A 26,622-nucleotide genomic window follows, 5' to 3' on the forward strand; every position below is an offset into this window, starting at 1 on the left:
ATCCTTTTTTACTATAGGGCGTACCAGAGCCAACTAGCTCATATTCTGTCATTATCTTTACTATCCACATGATTTCATTTCGTCCACTACCTGACACATACACAAGATGGCGCTGTTAAGTAGCTGATTACAACTATTTCCTCATTTCCTTAGCATAACGGTTTCAATTTGATCTACATATGATCTCTTACAAGTTCATACACCGTGTTCTTACTTTATTGTGTCTACCAGGACACAGCGTCCCCCCACTGCGCGGCAGTAATTACCTCGACTTCAAAGACTCCATGAATGGTCTGCGCATGTGTTAACGCAATCATGGGCCAAAATATATTAGACTGAAATTTGTAATGGGTATGTCAACCGATACCCGCCCTCCAGTGATTTATCCCGTTTCCAAATCATAGGTAATAGATATATATATCTGAGAGAAAAGATGACACAAGAGACCATGCTTGTATGCTCAAAATCCTTCTCTGATCTTTATTGATCCAAACAAGTATATAAGTATAATGACAGGAAAGGTGTAGGCTTTGGTTTCAGCCAATCATCTACAATATGATAATGACTCTGATTCAGCCAATGAGAATATTTCAATGCATTATAATAATTCTTCACCCTCCAAGCCCCACATGGCCTGAACCTTGTCCCATGGGAAGACACACATTTCAGGCCAAGGCTATTTGATCTGCTCCTTACAAGAGTACAAAAAAATGGGACATAGAATATAATTAAAACCACAGAAAAGGCCATACTCACAGATTAGGTGGTGGGTAAAATACCCGTTCCAAACAGGACGCAACCAGGTCAGAGAATGCTGTTGATGGGAAGTGCCCAGGTGTGTTTAAATAATGATAACCACTCCCACTAACCTTGAGGGGAGTGGTGTGTTGGGCATGGAAGTAAATGTGTAGTAATAATAAATAAATAATAAAGTACTGTGTATAGTGCACATGTGAGGTATAGGGGACATGACTAAGTGTAGTGTGTAGAAATCAGGGCTGTGAGTGAAACAAAAACGTGAGTGTAGTGTGTAAAACATGGAGGCATAGTGTTTGGATAGTGAGGCACCTAATCTGTGAGTATGGCCTTTTCTGTGGTTTTCCTTACAAGAGTAATAAAACATTCAATTCAAGAACACATAACATAGAATTGCTTCAGGACATCTGCTGACATTTACTTTTTACTTATTAATCTCAAGATGGCTCCTTCAGGCCAAAAGATGGATTCCAACGATCCAAAATGGATGCCTACCATACAAAATGGAGTCCATGCAAAATGTTATCTTTTAAACATATTCTAATCACTTTCACAGCATGCACATGCGTTCCACGCCTCACATGCACTCCACGGTGGAACGCACGTCCATCTTGGCCGATGCGTTCCAACCTATCACGTACGTCCTCCAAGCAGCATACATAAGACCGGAAGTAACTAGGGATTACTAGCGCCCTGAAGAGCGGTAAGCCGCCATATTCAATTGTAAGCTGCGCTACTACAATCGCTATACTAACACTGATTCAGTCCCCAGTACGGTTCAGGTATGTACAGATCATTTTCTACAAAGGTGCCCACATCCTTTGATGCACCTTGTACTCATGGCTTCCCACTCTTCGAGTTGCATGTATTTTATTCATGTATTTCATTTGTGTAATGCATTCTGGGATCACCACTTATAAGTGTTATAACCTACCTGTTAACTACTACGTAGTCCTGTGCTCTTTACTATGCACCTCTACTCTTGCCAATTTGAGTTCAGCTTAAACTTTACATTTAACTTTACATTGATTCCTTAACCCCTGCATAGATCACCGTGTACAAGGGGCACCCCCACTCATCCACATGGAGCAGGGAATACTGGATGTTGACAAATGTACTAATACTAGCCCTAGCCTATATACACATGTACTATTACTACCATTCCCTTTGATATGGCGACTGTTCCAAAGATGTCTGTAACTGTATCTTCCTATACTCTTGTTTTTAACTTTATTTTCTAATTTTGCAAATATTGACCTAGCTTGTATATACAATGTTATATTCAGTCTATGAATGACATGTCCTGTTATGTGTTATATGGTAATTTTCCAAACTCATATGATATGCTATAAATTACATGTATATGTTTCCTCAGTGCCCGACGAAGGTCTCACGACCGAAACGTTGACGTTGCACGTATATCCTCTGGCATTTACCCTGAGAAATAAATTTAAAAAAAATTTTGTTGAACGCAATCAAGGTGTGCGGAATACATTTCTTGACCTATATCTGGTTTGGGACCCTATTTCGAGCACCCGAAGATACTGGTGCTGTCTGAACACAACCAGACTCTGAATCCAGGCGGTTTTTAGAACTGATATTCCAAGTATTTTTGAAGCTTGTTTTGAGGTGTTTTTAATAAAGGGACATGTCACTTTTTTACAAACCATTTTTTTACGTGGTGTTTTTAATTCAGCAGTGAAGAAACACACCTCATATGAACTACACAGTGTATTTTCCTTATGAAAACAATGGGAAGCAGTTTGCAGGTGTATTTCAAGTTAATTCCGGAGCGCAACACGAGCATTTTAGCTCCGAAATACGCCTGAAAATAAGATTTTGATCATGCCCTTAATGTGTAAGCTGGGAATACTCCTTTAAGACCCATTTACATTTATATTATTGTTACAAATGTTATAAATGCACAAAAAGATCAATGTTAAAACAATAGTAAAAAGATTTTGTATCCATAAAAATAGAGGATATCTGTGGTGGCATCTTCATATAAAAATACCTTATGTGCCCGCACAATCACCATGACGTAACTGTAAGTCATGATGGCATAATGTAAGACAATCTGATGTACAGTTATTCCAATGAAGGCTTAAAGGAACAGTGTCATCACAAATAAATTTTTTATATGTTAAAGATGTTAGTGCTTTAATAAAAACGTTTATATTCATTTGTGTGTTTGTGTTTTACTGTTTCTTATTTTTACACTTTTTCTTCCCTATGGGGGCTGCCATTTTTTGTTCCATTTCTGTGTGTGTCGATTAACGACACACACAGACATGGAATACGGCAGCCACAGTCCCATAGGGACTGTGAACGGCTCCCGTCCCATTGACTGCCGTGTACGGCGTCTGTGTGGGAACTGCGCATGCGCCGCTCCCACACAGTCCTATTCGAAATTGGCGCCGTCCGGCGCCATTTTCCTGTGGACCGGAAGTCGCGGCCGGACAGTAATATTACTACTTCCGGTCGCGGCTTCCGGACTTGTGCACATGGAACAGCGGCAGCAAACGGAGCGGACGGGCCGGAGGGAGCCGCGGCGGCAGGAGCAGGTAAGAGATTTCAATGTATGTTAGTGTTTGTGTGTGTTTACTACTGTATGTAAACCTACTACACTGTGGGTTACCTCAAAAAATGGCGACACACAGTGTAGGAGGTTAAACCTTTCAAACCCCTCGTTTATCCCGGCACTAGCCAGGATAAAGGAGGGGGGGATGCTGAGAGCTCACTAGAGCGAGGGCTTTTAACCCAATGTTGCAATGCTGCAATTTTGGGAACTAGCTCCATCTAGTGACCAAAAATGGGTAGTATTATAAATTAGAAAAAATTTATAATATTTCCTGACTCGCGAAAAAAATAAAAAAAATTTGAACAATGTTTAATCACCCACACACTAAATGTTTAATTTTTTAAAAAAAAACATGTTTTTCTGGCAACACATTCCCTTTAAGGGGTTAATGTTATGACTGAACGGTGTATAATCATCAAGGGCATAATAATAGGGGTTGCAAAGGTAAAAGTCTCACTGGGGGCTGGAATATGAGGGGCCAAAAGACAATACTAATATTATAAATGGCACTTAGTCTATCTAAATAGTTGCCTATTGGTCAGTGTCTGTAGCGTCCAGAATAAAAAGAATATGTAATTTCTAAACAAGGTTGTAATAATAGAGACGACCCCTCTTAATGCAGAAGTGACAGTTTTACACACGGATCCAATTTATATAAGTGACACTATTGATGTAATTGTTCTGCAATATGTCAGCTTCTATGTACAGATAAAAACAAGGGGACATATAGAAAAACACCGAAAAAGCCATACTTACAAATGGACACAGCCAGGTCAGAAAGGCCGATGAAGGAGAGTGAGCAGGTGCTTTAAATAATAATAGCCACTCCCAGTAGTCTTGAGGGGAGTGGTGTGTGGTGCATGGGTTGTGTAGTAAAGAATAATAAATGAATAGTGTATGTGCAAGTGTAATAATATAAGTGAAATATAGGGGGCAGTAATGAGTAAAGTGCCTCAATAAAAATAAATGAATAATGAGGTGCAAGTGTGTGAAACATGGAGGGATAGTGTGTAAGTCATGAGGCACAACGTGTAATGCCAGGTAGAAGCCTATTTGTGACGCCTTGATAATTCATAGAGCGGGCTACCCTGCTTCTATGCCAAACAACAACACACCATGCTCTCCCAGCATCAAAGACCCGGCTGTGTCCAAAAGAAGCAAATATAAGTAATAATGAAAAATACCTGGGGTATTAGTGATCAATTTTGGCAAAAAGGACGCAAGCTCGCAATCCACGACAAGGATCCCCAGACTTGCGAGTCCCTAACTCCCTAACTGGAACGAAAAGCTCCTGATGCACAGACAAAACAGATAAAAACAAGGGGACATATATACAAAATATATAAAACAACGAAAAAGGCCATACTTACAAATGGATACAGCCAGGTCAGAAACGCTGATGAAGGGGGGTGAGCAGGTGCTTTAAATAATAATAGCCACTCCCACTAGTCTTGAGGGGAGTGGCGTGTGGTGCATGGGATGTGTAGTAAGAAATAATAAATGAATAGTGTATGTGCAAGTGTAATAATATAAGTGAAATATAGGTGTAAAGGATCTGCCAGGCACAACTTCTGTGTATACGCCCATAGGTAATCAGTCTGCACCTGAGTCTATGCCTCTGAGACTGACTCCATCTTCCACCACTCAGGATGGCAGGCTTAGGAGTGGGAGAGCCTATCGCAGCCTGGCCAGACGGAGCTAGCTCCTGCCCTCTGTCTATTTATACCTGCCTTTCCTGTTCCTCCTTTGCTTGTGATTCTTCTTGTGTGGTTTCCTGGCTCAGCTACAGCTTCTGACTATTTGATCCTGCTCCATACTGACCCTGGCTTACTGGCTACTCTCCTGCTCTGCGTTTGGTACCTCGTTCACTCCTGGTTTGACTCGGCTCGTTCACCATTCTTGTTGCTCACGGTGTTGCCATGGGCAACTGCCCCATTTCCCTTAGCTTTGTGTACCCTTGTCTGTTTGTCTCGTGCACTTACTGAGCGTAGGGACCGCCGCCCAGTTGTACCCGTCGCCTAGGGCGGGTCGTTGCAAGTAGGCAGGGACAGAGTGGCGGGTAGATTAGGGCTCACTTGTCCGTTTCCCTACCCCCATCATTACATAATCACAAGCCCTATACCTAGTCTACCCTGGTCCCTGACACTACTATGGACCCCCTTGAGACCCTGGCTCAGCAAATGCAGGGTCTCTCCCTACAGGTCCAGGCTATGGCTCAGAGGGTCAACCAGCCAGACGCTACCATGGTAGTGCCCCTCACCTCACCTCTTGAACCCCACCTCAAGTTGCCTGACCGGTTCTCAGGGGACCGGAGGACTTTTCTTTCCTTTCGGGAGAGTTGTAGGCTCTACTTTCGCTGAAAGCCCCACTCCTCAGGTTCTGAGAGCCAGCGGGTGGGTATAATTATGTCCCGGCTCCAGGAAGGGCCCCAAGAGTGGGCCTTCTCCTTGGCTCCTGATGCCCCGGAACTTTCCTCCGTTGATTGTTTCTTTTCTGCTCTCGGACTCATTTATGACGAGACTGACAGGACTGCCTTTGCTGAGAGTGAGCTGGTGACCTTACGTCAGGGTAAGAGACCTGTTGAGGAGTATTGTGCTGACTTTAGGAAGTGGTGCGTAGCTTCTCGGTGGAATGACCCTGCCTTAAGGTGCCAGTTTAGGTTGGGCCTGTCGAACGCCCCGAAAGACCTGCTAGTTAGCTATCCCTCTTCTGACTCCCTAGACCAGGTTATGGCTTTAGCGGTACGACTTGACCGACGTATCAGGGAACGACAACTTGAACGTTTTTGTGTTTTCCCCTCTGACTCCCCCATGATGCCTCCCGAGGTCCCGTTGCTTCGCTCTTCCACGGAAGACTCGGAGGTACCTATGCAACTCGGAGCCTCCGTGTCCCCCCGACAACGTAGAGAATTCCGCAGGAAGAATGGTCTCTGCTCCCTAATGGTAGGATATTTAATCTTTCTTGTCCCGAACGTGAAGCCATGAGAGAGTATATCCAGGAATGCCGGGCCAAGGGTTACATTTGCCCCTCTACTTCCCCGGTAGGTGCTGGCTACTTCTTCGTAGGGAAGAAGGATGGTGGTCTTAGGCCATGCATTGACTACCGTAACTTGAATAAGGTCACTGTAAGGAACCATCCCCTTCCTTTGATTCCTGATCTCTTTAATCAGGTTCAGGGGGCCCAATGGTTCTCTAAGTTTGATCTACGGGGGGCGTATAACCTTATCCGCATCAAAGAGGGGGATGAGTGGAAGACTGCGTTTAACACGCCCGAAGGTCATTTCGAATACCTCGTCATGCCCTTTGGGTTGTGTAATGCTCCCGTGGTCTTCCAGAATTTCATAAATTAGATTTTAAGAGATTACCTGGGGGTGTTTCTTGTAGTGTACCTTGATGACATACTGGTGTTTTCCAAGGACTTGTCCTCCCACATTGAGCATGTCAGGAAGGTGCTCCAGGTCCTTCGGGAAAACAAACTGTTTGCGAAAACCGAAAAATGTGTGTTTGGGGTACAGGAGATACTATATTTGGGACAAATCCTCACTCCTCATGAATTCCGCATGGACCCCGCCAAGGTCCAGGCTGTGGCGGAATGGGTCCAACCTGCCTCCCTGAAGGCGTTAGTGTTTCTTGGGGTTCGCTAATTATTACAGGAGATTTATTGCTAACTTCTCGGTCATCGCTAAGCCTCTTACGGACCTCACTCGCAAAGGTGCTGATCTCCTCCACTGGCCTCCTGAGGCTATCCAGGCTTTTGAGGTCCTTAAGAAGTGCTTTATCTCGGCCCCGGTGCTGGTTCAGCCCAACCAAATGGAGCCATTTATCGTGGAAGTTGACGCATCCGAGGTGGGAGTGGGGGCTGTCTTGTACCAGGGTACCAGGTCCCTCACCCATCTCCGTCCCTGTGCCTACTTCTCCAGGAAGTTTTCGCCCACTGAGAGTAACTATGATATTGGCAGCCGCGAACTATTAGCCATTAAATGGGCATTTAAAGAGTGGCGCCACTTCCTGGAGGGGGCTAGGCACCAGGTAACGCTCGATGGGTGCTATTTTTTTATCAGATTTAACTTTTTGGTTACCTATAGGGCTGGGTCTAAAAATATTAAGGCCGATGCTCTGTCGCGTAGCTTCATGGCCAGCCCTCCTTCGGAGGAGGATCCTTCTTGTATTTTGCCTCCTGGTATAATCATTTCTTCTATTGATTCTGATTTAGTCTCTGAAATTTCGGCCGATCAAGTTTCAGCTCCCGGGAACCTTCCTGAGGACAAGCTGTTTGTTCCCCTGCAATTCCGGCTAAGGGTACTTAGGGAGAATCATGACTCCGCACTATCGGGTCATCCAGGCGTCCTGGGTACCAAACACCTCATTGCCAGAAACTATTGGTGGCCTGGGTTGCCTAAAGACGTTAAGGCTTACGTCGCCGCTTGTGAGGTTTGTGCTAGGTCCAAGACTCCCAGGTCCCGACCAGCGGGCTTACTACGTTCTTTGCCCATTCCCCAGAGACCTTGGACCCATATCTCCATGGATTTTTTTCACCGATTTGCCTCCATCTCAAGGCAAGTCGGTGGTGTGGGTTGTAGTAGACCGCTTCAGTAAGATGTGCCACTTTGTGCCCCTCAAGAAACTACCCAATGCCAAGACGTTAGCTACCTTATTTGTCAAACACATCCTGCGTCTCCATGGGGCCCCTGTCAATATTGTTTCGGACAGAGGGGTACAATTTGTTTCATTGTTTTGGAGAGCCTTCTGTAAAAAGTTGGAGATTGATCTGTCCTTCTCCTCTGCCTCCATCCTGAAACTAATGGCCAAACGGAGAGGACTAATCAATCTCTAGAACAATATTTAAGGTGTTTTGTCTCTGACTGTCAATATGATTGGGTCTCATTCATTCCCCTCGCCGAATTTTCCCTTAATAACCGGGTCAGTAACTCGTCAGGGGTCTCACCCTTTTTCTGTAATTTTGGGTTTAATCCACGGTTCTCCTCCGTTTCACCTGGTAGTTCCAACAATCCCGAGGTAGAGGTCGTTCATCGGGAACTGTGCACAGTCTGGGCCCAGGTTCAGAAGAACCTAGAGGCGTCCCAGAGCGTACAAAAAACTCAGGCTTATAGAAGACGGTCTGCTAACCCCTTGTTTATGGTCGGGGATCTGGTGTGGTTATCGTCTAGGAACTTGCGCCTTAAGGTCCCGTCCAAGAAGTTTGCTCCCCGGTTTATTGGGCCGTATAAGGTCATTGAAGTCCTCAATCCTGTATTTTTCCGACTGGAGTTGCCCCCATCTTTTCGAATACACGACGTGTTTCATGCCTCCCTCCTTAAACGCTGCTCCCCGTCCTTGGCTCCCTCGAGGAAACCTCCTGTTCCCGTTCTCACCCCTGAGGGGGTGGAATTCGAGGTGGCCAAGATTGTGGACAGCAAGATGGTCCAAGGCTCCCTTCAGTACCTGGTCCATTGGAGAGGATATGGGCCTGAGGAGAGGACTTGGGTACCCGCCCGGGATGTTCACGCTGGGGTATTGGTCAGGAAGTTCCACCTTCGTTTCCTCAATAAACCAGGTCCACTTAGAAAGGGTCCGGTGGCCCCTCATAAAAGGGTGGTACTGTAAAGGATCTGCCAGGCACAACTTCTGTGTATACGCCCATAGGTAATCAGTCTGCACCTGAGTCTATGCCTCTGAGACTGACTCCATCTTCCACCACTCAGGATGGCAGGCTTAGGAGTGGGAGAGCCTATCGCAGCCTGGCCAGACGGAGCTAGCTCCCGCCCTCTGTCTATTTTTTACCTGCCTTTCCTGTTCCTCCTTTGTTTGTGATTCTTCTCGTGTGGTTTCCTGGCTCAGCTACAGCTTCTGACTATTTGATCCTGCTCCATACTGACCCTGGCTTACTGACTACTCTCCTGCTCTGCGTTTGGTACCTCGTTCACTCCTGGTTTGACTCGGCTCGTTCACCACTCTTGTTGCTCACGGTGTTGCCGTGGGCAACTGCCCCATTTCCCTTAGCTTTGTGTACCCTTGTCTGTTTGTCTCATGCACTTACTGAGCGTAGGGACCGCCGCCCAGTTGTACCCCGTCGCCTAGGGCGGGTCGTTGCAAGTAGGCAGGGACAGAGTGGCGGGTAGATTAGGGCTCACTTGTCCGTTTCCCTACCCCCATCATTTTAATAGGGGGCAGTAATGAGTAAAGTGCCTCAATAGAAATAAATGAATAATGGGGTGCAAGTGTGTGAAACATTTGTAAGTATGGCCTTTTTCTATGTACAGATGTAGAGATCTTTAACTTGACTTAATGTGTTAAATACACAGTGGCAAGAAACTTACATTTCACTTTTTCACTGGTTTTTAATGGCTTAAGTGTTAAGTTACAACGCCGCAGCAAGTTATCAGAGTCAGGATAAAAGCCCTTTTACACTGACCGATTATCGGACAGACTAACGTTCATAGTACGCTCGTTCCCTATAATTGTGTAAACAGGGCACAGCGATCAGCAGATGAACGCGCAAACGCTCGATCATATGCTGATCGTATCGTTTAAAAAAAGTTAAATATTATCGTTGTCGGCAGCACATCTCTCTGTGTAAACAGGGAGACACACTGCCGACATGATAATAATGTATGGGGACGAGCGTTCAGAGTAACGACTGCTCGTCCCCATACATAGCTCTGTGTGACAGGAGCAAATGAGCACCGATCAACGATGTTGGCTGGTGTAAAAGGCCGTTAAGGATTGCTACATCTGTACATGACTTCACACAAACGAACAAGAAGTTTATCTGCTCACCAGGCCGTGCATGTGTCTAATAAACTCTCGGTGTGCGGATAATAGTTTGGTAACTTTATGGAGCATTAAAAATTAGATAATCCAGAACTGAAACGAAATTAAATCAAATATATCCTTTATAAGTATAACAGTTTATATCCATCTAGTAACAGATTACACGTTTCATACATTACATGTTCATAGTCGTAGCCCCTATAATAACACATGTATCTTTCTTCCAGGTCTATAAAACAGCAGTCCCATGTAACATGCCTATATTCAGTGTATACACAGACAGTCTATCCAGGTAGTAGGAGATAATCGATGATGTAACAGATACTGCAGCCACTTATGATGTCACTGATGATGTCATAGACAGTACTAGTCGTTAGGTTCTATGTGCAGCTGGATTACACTCACTTTGCACTTGATATTTGATCAGTGTATCCTACAGCTCATGACTTTTTTGGCTTTTTCTACCATTTCTGGCAATAACATCTGGACCAGGACTGTGATGACTGTGATTGACAGGTAAGACGCAGCATTTTATCAGCTATAATGTCAGTGTTATTAATTATACATGTTACTAAAATATATAGGCTCTAGAAATTCTCATATAAGGCCGGATTCACACTGGACATTACTGCAGCAATTTCTAACCGCACAAACATCTCACCACATATATAATTGTAGAAGGAATTTTGTCGGGGGTTGGGTTATTTTTTTTTAGACAAACAGTTCAAGATCCAGTAACATGTTTCTATTAACGCAAGTAACAACCGAACATGTGGATTTTACATTCAGATTTCAAGGTTTCATATTTCCCCATTAAAGTTACAACTTCCTATTTCCTGAAAATTGCAGCTATCAGTAATGTGTGAATGGAAATGTGAATTCTTAAGTATTTTCTAAAACAGACATGTCAGGAGAGACGTCAGATCCTCTATCATTTTATATGTATGTTCTGTCCTTTGTATAAAATGGTCTTATTTACCTTTTCAATGGGTTTTCCATGACCTTAATATTGATGGCCTATACTTAGGATAGTCCATCAATATCGGATAGTCCATCAATATCAGACGTGGATCTTACTCCTGCCACCCCCATAATCAGAGTAAAGGGGCCACACCCCCCTGTTGGTCAGCCCCATGTTCTCTTTATTGTTTACCAGGCAAAGCTCCATGCATTTGATAGTGGCTGTGCTAAGTATTGCAGCTTAGAGAGCTGCAGTACCAGGCAAAGCCATTACAAAATGTACGGCACTGTGCCTGGTAAGCAGTAAAGGGGCCCCTTCATTCAGCTTGATGTTGGGAGTTGGACCCTCAATGATCTGTTATTGATAGCCTTTTCTAAGGGTTGATCATCAGTATTAAAGTCCCGGAAAACCCCTTCAATGTTCATGTTCCACATTTGCCAGATTACAGAGTATATATGAGGAGGTCACAACCACCACCTCCTTCACCAACTAACTCTGCCATGGGGCATACCGCTGAGGTATTTTCTATAGACAATAATATAAGAGGATTAATATAAAGTGCTATAGTAAGAAGAATGATATTATTGTATGTTATTGCACATTTCAGGCTACAGTGAATATAAACTCTGTATGTATATGGCAGTAGATGTATCCTCAAGGCCAGGAAGCTGTAGCATAAGCCTCCATAGGGAGGTTTACATTTGCTTACTCATAGAAGATGTTGCTGTTAGACTTTCACTGAGATGGATCTAATAGATGCTAATAATATACTTATAGACAGATGTAAACTGAATTTGTGGGTATTGACTTTTATATGATATTCTCCCATATTGTCTCAACAGGTCATGGCACAAGACCCAGAGCCACAACTTCCTGGGAAGTGCCTTGAATACAGTAAACAGGTCAGATTTATTTTTTCATTCATATTACTTATTATGTGTATTTCATTGCTTCATTCTGTTTAATTAAACAAACATCTTACTAATAGAATATCTGATTCTGTAAACCGGATAAACCAGACTGGTTATATTCTATCTATCTATCTATCTATCTATCTATCTATCTATCTATCTATCTATCTATCTATCTATCTATCTATCTATCTATCTATCTATCTATCTATCTATCTATCTATCTATCTATCTATCTATCTATCTATCCTCTTTGGTATCTATTAAGGGTCCAGGTCCTCACAAACTTATCCAAAAGATAAAATATTTGAGTATAAAACTGAACCTGCAATTTAAGCTTTATTCATGAACTCATTGAGTGAATATGCGATGGTGAAAGTAGCGACTCCCCATAACTCCCCAACAACAGTTCACACTTTTACATATGGCTGATTCCGCTCCTTCATGTGATTTAGGCAGAATGGTAACTTCTAACACTTGGAGGCAGCGATAGTTATCAGAGTCTAAAGGGGAAACCAAGTATCTCACCTTTTGTATTTTATTCTCAACAGATCCCTCGATTTGTCCCAGAAGTGCTGGTGCCGGCGCAGTGTCCTGAATACAACACTCAGGTATTGATCTATCTTTCCTTTAATTTACCTTTCATGATTATTACTCATAAACATCCCAAATTATCTGGTCAGAAAACAGATGGGACTCCTTCATGTCATATAAGCAGATAGATACCTGGCACTTGGAGGCAGTCATAGTTATCATGAATACTCTTAGTCTTTTGACACCAAGGTGTTCACCAAACATAATCCTACTCATGGATACAGAGCTATACATAGAACATAGGGGACCCAAACCAAAGATCAAGCAGGACCCTCAATTATGGTGCCCAAATTTAGCTACTGAGGACAGAAGGGCGTGATGTTTGTTTACCTCTCCATTTCCTTCCCATGACCTTTGGGCCAGTTCCCCACCGCCTTGGTTCCTAACAATGTAGTTTCTCTGGAGAGAGGAGTCCTGCGTAGGTTGTCACCACCAAGCCGCAAAGAGGGTAGGACAAACCTGGGCCCATATAAGCCGGTGTATCTCTATGCATGTGCGCCCGTGCTTGACTATTTTCATTAAAAGATAATACAAGGAATTTTCACGCTGATAAGTTGTCACCTACATCAATATCTGCGACCTGAAAATCTCCTTAAGCCGTGTTCACCCGTTACCATTAATTACATTTTTTTGTGAAAATGAAAGCAAAAACCGTGAATTGACCATGTTTCACTTTGCGTTTTGGCACAAATTATCGCAGTTTTTCTATGCATTTTTATCATACAACAATTATAGGCCATGTCCCTAAAAATTCTGAAACTATCAGCACTGATTGTATAGTATCAGACCATGGCCAATGACAAAAGGAAATAGCAGCACGCAGTTGTCAATTTCTTCTTACATTTCCAGGAGTAATTGTAATGGCAGGAAGGAGGTGAAGGGAAGTGAGCCCTAATCTACCCACCGCCCTGTCCCTGCCTACTTGCAACGACCCGCCCTAGGCGACGAGGTACAACTGGGCGGCGGTCCCTACGCTGGCTAAGTGCACAGGAAGACAAACAGGGAACACGCAAGGGAAGGGGCAATAGCCACGGAACGCCACGAGGAAACGGGGCGGCGAACGAACAGTCAGGACCAGGACGAAGTGAGTACACCCGAGCAGGCACGGAGACAGAAGCAAGCCAGGGCAAGCAAGCAGGTCAAGCAGAACTGCAGCAAGGCAGAAGCACGGCAGAAGCAGGCTGGAGCAAGCAGCAGTGGGGCCAGGAATCCAAAAGAATTACAAGCACTGAGGGAGAGCACAGGGCAGGTAATAAAGGGCAGGGGGCGGAGCTAACTCCGAGAGACCAGGCCGCGATAGGCTCTCCCACTCCTGAGCCTGCCACCCTGGTTGGTGGGAGATGGTGTCAGTCGAGCAGGTCTGGCCTCAGGTGTGGATTGATTAATCCCAGGAGTATAGCTAGATGAAGTACCTGGCAGATCCCTAACAGTACTCCCCCTTTTATGAGGGGCCACCGGACCCTTACTAAGGGGACCCGGTTTAGTGGGGAAGAGGAGGTGGAACCTCCTGATCAATACCCCAGCGTGAACATCACGGGCAGGTACCCAAGTCCTCTCCTCCGGCCCGTATCCTCTCCAATGGACCAGGTACTGGAGGGAGCCCTGGACCATCCTACTGTCCATAATCTTGGCCACCTCGAATTCCACCCCCTCAGGGGTGAGAACGGGAACAGGAGGTATCCTCGAGGGGGACCAGGACGGGGAGCAGCGTTTAAGGAGGGAGGCATGGAAGACGTCATGTATGCGAAAGGATGGGGGGAGCTCCAGACGGAAGGATACAGGGTTGAGGACTTCAATGATCTTATAAGGTCCAATAAATCGGGGAGCAAACTTCCTGGACGGGACCTTAAGGCGCAAGTTCCTGGACGACAACCAGACCAAATCCCCGACGACAAACCGGGGGTTAGCAGAACGTCTACTATCCGCCTGAATCTTTTGTGCGCTCTGGGACGCCTCTAGGTTCTTCTGAACCTGGGCCCAGACAGTGCACAGTTCCCGATGAACCTCCTCTACCTCAGGATTATTGGAACAACCAGGGGAGACGGAGGAGAACCTTGGGTTAAACCCGAAATTACAGAAAAACGGGGAGACCCCTGACGAGTTACTGACCCGGTTATTCAGGGAAAATTCAGCAAGGGGAAGGAATGAGACCCAATCGAATTGACAGTCAGAGATGAAACACCTTAAATATTGTTCCAGGGATTGGTTGGTCCTTTCCGTTTGGCCATTAGTTTCGGGATGGAAGGCGGAGGAGAAGGACAGATCAATCTCCAACTTTTTACAAAAAGCTCTCCAAAATAAGGAAACAAATTGTACCCCTCTGTCAGAAACGATATTGACTGGGGCCCCATGGAGACGCAGGATGTGTTTCACAAACAAAGAAGCTAACGTCTTGGCGTTAGGTAGCTTCTTAAGGGGCACAAAGTGGCACATCTTGCTGAAGCGGTCGACTACCACCCACACCACCGACTTGCCCTGAGATGGAGGCAAATCGGTGATAAAATCCATGGAGATATGGGTCCAAGGTCTCTGGGGAATGGGCAAGGAACGTAGTAGGCCCGCAGGTCGGGACCTAGGGGTTTTGGACCTAGCGCAAACCTCACAAGCGGCGACGTAAGCCCTAACATCTTTAGGCAACCCAGGCCACCAATAGTTTCTGGTAATGAGGTGTTTGGTGCCCAAGATGCCAGGATGACCAGATAGAGCGGAGTCATGGTTTTCCCTGAGTACCCTCAGCCGGTATTGCAGGGGAACAAACAGTTTGTCCCCAGGGACGTTCCCGGGAGCTGGACCCTGATCAGCCGCGATATCAGAAGCTAAATCAGAATCCGTGGCAGAGACGATTATACCAGGGGGTAAAATACAAGCGGGATCCTTCTCGGAAGGAGGATTGGCCATGAAACTACGTGACAGAGCGTCAGCCTTAATATTCTTGGACCCAGCCCTATAGGTAACCAAGAAATTAAATCTGGTAAAGAATAGTGCCCACCGAGCTTGTCTAGGATTAAGCCTCCGGGCCGATTCTAGGAAAACCAGATTCTTGTGATCCGTAAGGACCGTTACCTGGTGTCTGGCCCCCTCCAGGAAGTGCCGCCACTCCTCAAAAGCCCATTTAATGGCTAGAAGTTCGCGGTTACCAATATCATAGTTACTCTCCGTGGGCGAAAACTTCCTAGAGAAGTAAGCACAGGGGCGGAGATGGGTGAGGGAGCTGGTACCCTGGGACAAGACGGCCCCCACTCCCACCTCGGAAGCGTCAACCTCCACAATAAATGGCTCCTCTTGGTTGGGCTGAATCAGCACGGGGGCCGAGATAAAGCACTTCTTGAGAGTCTCAAAGGCCTGGACGGCCTCAGGGGGCCAATGGAGGACATCGGCACCCTTGCGGGTAAGGTCCGTAAGAGGCTTAGCGACGACCGAGAAGTTGGCAATAAATCTCCTGTAATAGTTGGCGAACCCTAAAAAACACTGTAACGCCTTAAGGGAGGCAGGTTGGACCCATTCCGCCACAGCCTGAACCTTGGCAGGGTCCATGCGGAATTCATGAGGAGTGAGGATTTGCCCTAAAAATGGTATCTCCTGTACCCCAAAGACACATTTTTCAGTCTTAGCAAACAGATTATTCTCCCGAAGGACCTGGAGCACCTTCCTGACATGCTCCACGTGGGAGGACCAGTCCTTGGAAAACACCAGTATGTCATCAAGGTACACAACAAGAAAATTACCCAGGTACTCTCTCAGGATTTCATTAATAAAATTCTGGAAGACAGCAGGGGCATTACACAACCCAAAGGGCATGACCAGGTATTCGAAATGACCCTCGGGTGTGTTGAACGCAGTTTTCCACTCATCCCCCTCTTTGATGCGGATAAGGTTATATGCCCCCCGTAGATCGAACTTAGAAAACCATTGGGCTCCCTGAACCTGATTAAAAAGATCCGGAATCAAAGGAAGTGGGTACTGGTTCCTTACGGTGACCTTATTCAGGTTACGATAATCAATGCACGGCCTAAGACCACCATCCTTCTTCCCCACGAAGAAGAAGCCAGCACCTACAGGAGAAGTCGAGGGGCGAATGAAACCCTTGGCCAGGCATTCTTGGATATACACCCTCATCGCTTCACGTTCAGGACATGAAAGATTAAATATCCTACCCTTAGGAAGCTTGGCACCAGGCACCAAATCGATAGCGCAATCGTAATCTCTATGGGGGGGCAACACCTCGGAGGCCTCCTTAGAAAACACATCGGCGAAGTCCTGAACAAACTCAGGAAGCGTGTTTACCTCCTCCCGGGGAGAAATAGAGTTAACAGAAAGACATGACATAAGACATTCATTACCCCATTTGGTGAGATCCCCAGTATTCCAATCAAATGTGGGATTATGCAACTGCAACCAGGGAAGACCTAATACCAGATCAGACGATAATCCCTGCATCACCAGTACAGAGCACTGCTCCAAATGCATGGAGCCAACCAGGAGTTCAAAAACAGGAGTATGCTGAGTAAAATAACCATTAGCAAGGGGGGTTGAGTCGATTCCTACTACAGGGATGGGATAAGGTAAATCAATACAAGGCATCTTTAGAGACATAGCAAAATCCACAGACATGATATTAGCAGATGAGCCAGAATCCACGAAAGCACTGCCCGTGGCAGACCGGCCAGCAAACGAGACCTGAAAGGGAAGCAAAATTTTATTGCGTTTCACATTAACGGGAAATACCTGTGCGCCCAAGTGACCTCCCCGATGATCACTTAGGCGCGGAAGTTTTCCGGCTTCTTATTCTTGCGCCTGGGACAGGTGTTCAGTAGATGCTTGTCGTCCCCACAGTAGAAGCAGAGACCATTCATTCTGCGAAACTCTCTACGTTGTCGAGGGGACATGGAGGCCCCGAGTTGCATAGGTACCTCCGAGTCCTCCGTGGAGGGGCGAGGAGACGGGACCTCGGGGGGAATCGCAGAAAAGTCAGAGGGGAGCACACTGAAGCGTTCTAGCTGACGTTCCCTGAGACGTCGGTCAAGTCGTACTGCTAGGGCCATAACCTGGTCAAGGGAGTCAGGCGAGGGGTAGCTAACCAGCAGATCCTTCAGGGCGTCAGATAATCCTAACCTAAACTGGCACCTTAGGGCCGGATCGTTCCACTGAGAAGCTACGCACCACTTCCTAAAATCAGAACAGTATTCCTCAACCGGTCTCCTACCCTGACGTAAGGTCACCAGCTGACTCTCGGCTAAAGCAGTCCTGTCAGTCTCGTCGTAAATGAGTCCGAGGGCAGAGAAAAAACGATCAACAGAGGAAAGTTCAGGGGCGTCAGGAGCCAAGGAGAAGGCCCACTCTTGGGGCCCTTCCTGGAGTCGGGATATGATGATACCCACCCGCTGGTTCTCGGAACCTGAGGAGTGGGGCTTTAGGCGGAAATACAGTCTGCAACTCTCCCGGAAGGAGAGAAACGTCTTACGGTCCCCTGAAAACCGCTCAGGTAACTTGAGGTCGGGTTCTAGAGGTGAGGTGAGGGGTACTACTAAAGCAGCGTCACCCTGATTGACCCTTTGGGCCAGGGCCTGGACCTGTAGGGAGAGGCCCTGCATCTGCTGGGTCAGGGTCTCAAGGGGGTCCATGATAGCGTCAGCGTAGGAGAAATGGTAGACTAGGTAAGGGCTTGTAATTATGTAATGGCAGGAAGGAGGTGAAGGGAAGTGAGCCCTAATCTACCCACCGCCCTGTCCCTGCCTACTTGCAACGACCCGCCCTAGGCGACGAGGTACAACTGGGCGGCGGTCCCTACGCTGGCTAAGTGCACAGGAAGACAAACAGGGAACACGCAAGGGAAGGGGCAATAGCCACGGAACGCCACGAGGAAACGGGGCGGCGAACGAACAGTCAGGACCAGGACGAAGTGAGTACACCCGAGCAGGCACGGAGACAGAAGCAAGCCAGGGCAAGCAAGCAGGTCAAGCAGAACTGCAGCAAGGCAGAAGCACGGCAGAAGCAGGCTGGAGCAAGCAGCAGTGGGGCCAGGAATCCAAAAGAATTACAAGCACTGAGGGAGAGCACAGGGCAGGTAATAAAGGGCAGGGGGCGGAGCTAACTCCGAGAGACCAGGCCGCGATAGGCTCTCCCACTCCTGAGCCTGCCACCCTGGTTGGTGGGAGATGGTGTCAGTCGAGCAGGTCTGGCCTCAGGTGTGGATTGATTAATCCCAGGAGTATAGCTAGATGAAGTACCTGGCAGATCCCTAACAGTAATAAAAGAGGAACCGCACAGTGAGGAGCTCTATCATGGTCTCAGGTCCAGGTGTAGGCGGGCTGCTCAAAGAATACAGAGAGCGCCCAACTAATGCCTAGGATATATAGTAGGAGAGTCCAAGGTAAGTCCTGAATATTTCTTGTATCTCTGCACACACGTTGTATCACATATTTACTGGCTGGATGGTTTATAACAATAATGGATATTTTCTCTGGTACTGAAATCCAGGAACCCAGTTTAATTTATCTCACATTGTCCCTCAGAAAATAAGGTTGTTCTGCCTAATATTTCCCCGCTTCAATGCTGGGGGTGGTAGAGGGAAGAATAGAAAAAAATGCCCGTCACAAAATATAGTGACTTCTTATTACTGACAAGCTACAAACCTGTAATATATTAGGAAAAGACCAAGAACCTGGAAATCTGATGAAGTCAACTATGGATCCAGACTAAGCTGCCACCTAAACTTATTTGTCGTCAGCAAACTTGGTGCATGCCCAGTATATTCATTACATGTATCCACATTATATGTGTCCAGAGACACCACAAAAGAAAAAGAGAATCAGAAACTCCACATTTCTCTATAGTTTCCCTTTAAGTTCTGGTTTATATAGAGATATAACTTTAAGCTCCTGGGCCTTGATGCCAAATCTATATCAGGTCCTGCCAACTATCATATACCATATATAATCTACACTCCCACAGACAGAAGAGACTGGTTTTATGGAAAATGGGCTCCTGGGCAACAAGCAATGTAGGCTCGCACCCACTAGGTCATCTTTTTATATTGTTTTTTTTTACATTTATCTGGTGGTCTAAGGCTGTGAAAGGGTTCAGTGTAAATTCACTGGTTTAAGGCAGTAAAGGGATTATTTTTACATTACCTGGCGGTCGAGGGCAGTCAAGCTAGAAGATGGGGGCACTGCAGATTTGCCCAGATTGCGACCCCCTTATGCATGTCATGGACACCAGGGCCTCTGTGTGACTGGTTGCAACCTCTTCACCCCTATAGTTATGTTCCCTGGGTTTACACTAACATTACAAAATGTGTTCAATGTCTGACTCGCCCTGTGATAGAAAATGAAATGTGTGAAAGTAAATATATTATTATTCGTTTTAGATATGTGGTTATTTTATATATATATGTTTTAAACCCATTATGTATTTTACAGACATTTATAACATCTGAATATGTGGCACCAGTGACAGCCGACATGCTAGAAGATCCACTGTATATATGTAAGTATTTTAGCAAATAACAACCTATAGAAATTCTATAATCTGATGTCATCCAGAATGTTCCTATAGAGACACATGACAAGACTGTGGGAACAAATTCTCTAATGTTACAGACCTGTCAACCAGGGCCGGCCTTAGGGGTGTGCGACCTGTGCGGTTACACTGGGTGCATTACCTGTCACTACTGAATGGGGCACTGCTGGCATTGATGTCTTGAGCACCCAGGGCCTGCACACCTAATCCCTCAGTTGGTGCAAAAACCTAAGGAAAGGGCACTGCTCAGGATGCGGATACATTCCCTTGATAATGGATTACATTACAGTGTGGCAGACAATATCTGTCTGGCGGTGTTATTTGGGCACTGTATGATTGCATTATTTGAGTACTATATTGTACTCAAAGCTGAATTCACACGCTGCAGATTTGCTGCGCGGCAAAATTCACAAGTGTTACAGATGTATTTTACTGCAACTCTGTATTATTATAGAAATGCTCCATAAAGAAGATATTATGATACTAGAAATATATAAGGGACTTGTTATTTAGGTAATTTCCTAATACACCGTTGGCTTATGGGGGAGCACACAGCGCACACAGTGTCTACATTACCAGTACTGCAGTCTGTGCGCCACCATACAGGTCCGTCCACATGAAATTGCTGTGTACATGAGCCCTAATGTACATTTCCTTCATTGTTGGGTGGTCTATACTGAGCACACGTCTGTCTGAAGATTTAACTCTACACAATTATCCTTTTTTCCAGAACACCTTAAGATCGGCTGCCTGCTGCCAGGGGGACTCTCCGAAGCAATATCTCATCTATACAAGGTGCGTCTATCATTAGTTACTATATGCAGTATCCACCAATACCCTCCACAGTTAGAATGACACTTTTTTATGCCCTGGGTAGGAATGCCTCTTTTGTATGCCTCCACAGTAAGGAAGCCCCCTTTTGTAAGCCTCCACTAAGTATTTTTATGCCCCTATTAATAGCGCCCCCTTTGCGCCACAAAAATAAAAAATAATACTCACCTAATAGACAAAGAACTTGGTCAGACATTCTGCTTCCTATGAAATCAGTGGCCTGGCGCATACGATGTAATTTAGTGACGTCATCGCGCTGGGCCGCTGACGTCATCAGCATACTCCCAGTGCCTCGTAGGCTACAGGCCTGAACTAGGCCATGGCCTACGAAATCATACGGCAGAGCAGGAACACAATGGCTCCCTGCGCCGTCATGGTTTGTCCAATTTCAGGGGCATATGGGGCCCCATCGCTGGGCCCCGGGCAGTCACCCCATTAACACCTTTGGTAATCCGCCACTGGTTGGGGTCAGGTCTCTGCTCTAGATAAAAATGTTTCCATTGATTGGGATTTGTACTAATACATTGTCCCTCTTACTCCTAGCATTAATTCCTCATAAGAGTTGATGACAACCACACGTCCCAGGAGGGCAAGTCAAAGAATAAGCAGAGCCCTCCACCTCACATCACATAAGGTTCTACATTCAGCCAGACGTATTCAGTAGGAGAGTCCAAGGTCAGTGTATTTTATTTCCTGCATCTCTACACGATCACACAGGGCGCATTACTGGTCAATACTGAAGGGGGCACCACCACCATAGATACACAGAGCACCCACAGCTTGTACTCCCGATCCAGCACTTTGTACTCAAATCTAAAAAAACACAAAAACATGCAATCCCTAGTTGTTATAATTGTTATTTAGGCACTATATGATTACATTATTTGGGTACAACATGGTACATCATAAGTGGGAGGGGGCCCATAGAAGATACTGCACAGGACATCAATAAACCTAAGGTCGGCCCTGGATGTAACATAATAACTGCAGCAGTAACATGCCGTCCACACTGACATGACCGCTGTGGTCTAGTAAGCAAAGACAACAGAACCACCAGCGCAGGAGCCACAGGAATATAGAAGATGAGTAGTGACTATTCGTTATTGTTAGCCATATATATACTGAGGTTTGTAGAACTGTCAGAAAAACCTAATACCCCATGTTCTACTCTCTCGACTCCAGTCCAAAAGACTCCACAATAGACAAATTAGATGTATTCCATTAAGGATAAGTTTATATAGGAGAATAACAATAAGCTCCTGGTCCCGGATATAAAATCTATATCCTGGTCCTCTAACTATTATGTGCCATTATACTGCTGGTGTTATTTGTGTGGCAGAGGGGCATTGGACTCGTCGTGTGATAGAAAATTAAATGTGTGAAAGTAAATATATTATTATTCATTATAGATATGGCGTTATTTTATGTATGTGCATTAAACCCATTATGTATTTTACAGACATTTATAACATCTGAATATGTGGCACCAGTGACAGCCGACATGCTAGAAGATCCACTGTATATATGTAAGTATTAAAGCAAATAACCTATAGAAATTCTATAATCTAATGTCATCCAGAATGTTCCTATAGAGACACATGACAAGCAAGACTGTGGGAACAAATACCCCAATGTTGTCAATAGGCTGAACATATATTTGTTGATATGATGAACTATACCAGGCACACGTCATAATATATTTACAATTTAAACTTTTTGTTCCAGAAATACTTAAGATCGGCTGCCTGCTGCCAGGGGGACTCTCTGAAGCAATATTTAATCTATATGCGGTATGTCCATCATTACTTACTATATACAGTACCCGCTAGTAGCTCTTTGCACTGAAAAAGTCATGAACGGGCAAAATTCCCATAAGAAACCACAAGGAGGGCCATGTGGCCCCCACGAAGAGAGGGGTAGTAGTGGGAAGTCTTAGATAGTTGGCAGGGATAGGGATAGTGTAGGTAATGTTTTTGTTTTTTTTTCTAAATGGAGCTGTCCACATGTCTGGGAGTGCCGAGTAGTCTACGGGGAAAGGTATTGGCCTGAAGATAGATGCAAAGACCATTAGTTGAGGGGATTAGGGGTGGAGTAGCGTAGCGAGATTTAAGGCAGGGGCTCCTTGCCAAGAACATTTGCAACTCATCAAGACCTGGTACAAGCATTCGCAAGCGCTTGGGGAGAAGTAGCGTGAGAGTCAGGATGCCGGCGGCTGCTGCAACTACTTGCAGTGGACACATTAGTGCCTTTGATCTCACAGCGCCATTGGTGAAAGTTCGGTAGCCCTAATTTAGGCCTACTCTATTAAATCACAACTGGAGGTGGCCATACCACAGAAATGAAATAGACAAGGAGTTGAGTAAGTTACATTATCCAGTCATTATCTGCAGACATGGGTGACAATGGATGCTGGCAGAATGTTTTTATATTTATAAGACTCAAGCAGAAAGCAGTGGAAGGGGTCAGGATATCGCCACATATAGAGGGTCCACAAGTCATGCAGCACATGATGAGATACGTCTATGATTAGTTACTATATACAGTACCCGCCGGTCAATCTCTACACTTAACATCAATCCAGATGTGTCCTCTATTTTTCTGATTTGTAAATGTATTGAGCTGACAGCAGCTAAAGATAGGAGGGCAACCTACCTGCAACATATTGCCCCAAACGGGGACATACATAGACACCAGAGGGCCCCTGTAAAAGAACAGTATATGAGCCTTAGCTCTCCAACCATATATCATCTCCCATATCATAGAGTATCCCCTTATGTCTCTCCATCCTCCAGTAATTGTGAGCTATGAAATTCATTGTCTCAATGCTTTACATGCAATCTGACAGTAGGATGCTACTAGCTACTTTTAGGGTGATAGTGGACCCCCTTACCTGCTGGATCCCAATGCAGCTGCCCGGGTCTCACATATGGTATGTCCACCCATGATTTATGTGAGAAAGTCCAATGGGAAAAGCCCTCTGATAAGTTAAAAGATGGTTGCCCATTAGGCCTATGCATTTAATAGCCACTGATTTCATGTTGTGTAACCGCTGAGGGGTTATATTATATAATACTGTATATTGTAATGCCGTGGTGAAGAAAAGGTACAGGGTTCAGGAGCCTTCTCTACTACTTAGTGTAACAGCGCTTGGCACTTGTGCCAAGTATTCCACACTTAGCCCCAAACTTTGCTAGCAGTCAGGGGAGACACTGCTCACCTAACGGTTGTCATTACTACAAGTAATAAAAGCGAGCGGCAGAAAGCGGACCTATCCATGCTACCCGTCACCCTGGGGTCCACAGCGTTTAGCTGCAGGATTATAGGGGTATGGGTGGCAGGACTTCTAGTATAGTTACTCTCTGTATCTATTTGTGAATATGTGTATGAACCCTCTCAGAGACCCCATAATAGTTTACTGTTGTGATGCTCTATGTTCTGCCAATGACCTTAGATTAAAATCCTCCATAATCCGAAGCTCCCACTCTTTTGTCCAAGATTTTTCTCGCACTGCACCGTCCTCTGGAATGCGCTACCGCAGACAATCAGATTAATTCCCAATATCCACAGTTTTAAACGTGTCCTGAAAACAAATCTTTTTGGACAAGCCTATAACATTCCCTAATCAGACTCCTTTCCTTGGCCCCATTAGTCCTCAGAAAAAGATTCCTTCACACTCCTTGCACCGTACTGAATTTCATGTCCGTTATACACGGATACTGGCTGGTGACCGGCTAATGCAGACTTATGTGTACTACCCCATGCGTATAAAAGATGTCTGGACCATTGTACTGAACAAACACTTTTACACTTTGTGTCTCCCTTATTTCCTCATAGATTGTAAGCTCTTGCGAGCAGGGTCCTCAATCCTCCTGTCTGAATTGTAAACTAGCTTTGTCACTATGTAATGTCTGATATTGTCTGTTTATGTTCCCTCTAAATTGTAAAGTGCTGCGTAATATGTTGGCGTTATATAAATAAAGATTATTATTATTATTATTAAGGTGGGCCATGTGGCCCCCAGGAAGGGGCAGTGGTAGGGAAGTATGAAGAGTTTGGTAGGAATAGGCATAGTGTAGGCTAGGTTTTTTTTTTCGTTCAAAATGGAGGTTTGTACTTGAAGATTAGGTGTAAGATAATTGTGTGAGGGGATTAGGGGTGCAGTAGAGGTAATTGGTTGAGGGGATTAGGGGTGGAGTAGTGTAGGGGGATTTTAGTCAGGGTTGCCCTGCCTAAAAAGTTTGCGACACATCAAGGCCTTGAGGAGGTGGGAACTAGGGTGCTGGCGGCTACTGTAGTTCCTTGCACGTCAAGTTCAAAGCACCACAGGCTGGAAGTTCAGTCGGCTTTATTTGGGCCTGCTATTTCAATGTGAAACTGGAGGTGGCCATAGGACTACGATTCAATAAACAAGTAGTTGAGTGAGTTGTGTTATCCAGTCACGGTCTTCAGGCATGGGTGACAATGAATACTGGCAGAAGGTTTTTATATTTCCAGGAATCTGCAAAAAGCAGCAAAACGGACCAGGATATCGCCACGTATGGAGCCCCCACAAGTCATGCAACACAAGGGCTGTTTGGCTGGAAATGTCCTAGCATCGTAGAAACAAGGCAGGTATGAGTATAAGCCTAGCAAAAATTTGAGGGAACATGGCAGGATGATGGGCAAAATGCTAGGGCCCTTGTGCAGGGTTCCTGAGAGGGTGAGGGCAGCATGATCCCAGGAGGTCCTCATAGTCTGAACATGGGGGTTGCCAAAATGTTTACAACACAGGGTACTGTCATAATGTTTGTAATTACAGGAGCAGTTTTTTGGATCGTGAAGAGCAGCAGAGAAAGTAATTCACTACAGGACCACTGGAAGGACAGGTGACAATATGACTTGTAGTGAAGCAATGGAAGAAGAAGGCATGGCAACAGCAGGTGGGTGAGTCTGATTCTGATCTGTCAGATGATTATGAGTGGTCTAATGTTGAGGATAGTAGGGCTGATGGGCAAGATGTTGAAGATGCTGAACAAATGTTCAAACAGGATGAAAGAAGAAGGTAAAAGCAAGTAAAAACATTCCGGACAATGGTATCAAAAGTATCTGGAAGGGCTTCGGGGAAATAGGAACAAGGGTGCCGGCAGCTGCTGCAGCTCCTTGTCAAGGGAAAAAGAGGCAGATGAGGTTATTAGAGATTGGGTGAAGGGATTTTTTTTTTAAATATTGCAGTGTTATGGGGGTGAAGCAGGGCCCCCTTTTTAATCAGATGCCAATAAAAAGGAATGATGCCCATAAAGAAGGCTAAGTATATAATAAACTATATCTATTGCATCTAAATGAATCATCAGTTAACGATGTAATAGACAAGTAGTTGAGTGAATTGCATTACTCAGGCAGGAGTTGCAGGCATGGGTGACGATGGATATTTGCACTGTGTTTTTGTGCCTACAGGACTCAAGCGGGAAGCAGTGAAAGGGGCCAGGATAACGCCACACATAAAGCATCCAGAATTCATGCAGCACAAGTACTTGGACTTGGGATGTAATAGACTGTTCGGAAGCCATTTGTTGGCGAGGAAGGCAGTTGGCGTTCGAAACGCGTATGCGGTTTTGTATCACCACTTCACGAGTTGTGGTTTAAGAAGTTTGTTTCTAATAAAGTCCAAAGATTGGATCGCTAGACCATATTTTCTACTGTTTGCTGTACATTTGTTGGACA

At 45.3% G+C, this 26,622-nt stretch overlaps 1 long non-coding RNA gene across 3 annotated transcripts; it reads left to right on the top strand.

Moving 5' to 3' along the window:
- Positions 1-2,057: 2,057 nt before the first annotated feature.
- LOC142742092 (uncharacterized) lies at positions 2,058-26,600 on the top strand. Of its 3 annotated transcripts, none has more exons than XR_012881302.1 (11): positions 2,058-2,236; positions 10,335-10,623; positions 11,911-11,970; positions 12,531-12,590; positions 19,992-20,058; positions 20,822-20,886; positions 21,466-21,597; positions 22,382-22,448; positions 22,648-25,533; positions 25,721-25,845; positions 26,356-26,600. It is a non-coding gene; the product is annotated as an uncharacterized LOC142742092 (long non-coding RNA). The 3 variants fall into 3 exon arrangements; XR_012881300.1 differs by having other exon boundaries at positions 2,059-2,236; positions 25,721-25,841; XR_012881301.1 differs by lacking the exons at positions 2,058-2,236; positions 10,335-10,623; positions 11,911-11,970; positions 12,531-12,590 and adding an exon at positions 18,823-18,943 and having other exon boundaries at positions 25,721-25,841.
- The last annotated feature ends 22 nt before the right edge of the window (positions 26,601-26,622 follow it).

This window comes from Rhinoderma darwinii, chromosome 2, assembly GCF_050947455.1.
Source record: "Rhinoderma darwinii isolate aRhiDar2 chromosome 2, aRhiDar2.hap1, whole genome shotgun sequence".
NCBI classification, from domain to species: domain Eukaryota; kingdom Metazoa; phylum Chordata; class Amphibia; order Anura; family Rhinodermatidae; genus Rhinoderma; species Rhinoderma darwinii.